Raw genomic sequence first — 210 nt, 5'->3', positions numbered from 1 at the left:
ATTAGGTTTCCATCACGTGGGCGAAGGAGCGCATGGTGGCTTGAGAGGGCGGCCTGGGAAAGGGGTGCGCTGGTGGCCTTCTGTGTGGACGTTGGAATTAGTATGATATTCGCGTGGGGAAGAGGGTAAGGGCGTCCTTCGTAATCGGGCTGGGCTGGGGGGGGGATGGTTTGTCGAGGGGAAGGGGAAAAATGCTGGAGGAGAAAAGTC

This window comes from Hetaerina americana, unplaced genomic scaffold (genome assembly GCF_022747635.1).
Source record: "Hetaerina americana unplaced genomic scaffold, ioHetAmer1.1.p SCAF_50, whole genome shotgun sequence".
In the NCBI taxonomy this organism is placed as follows: Eukaryota; Metazoa; Arthropoda; class Insecta; order Odonata; family Calopterygidae; genus Hetaerina; species Hetaerina americana.
This window is presented reverse-complemented; position numbering follows the sequence as displayed.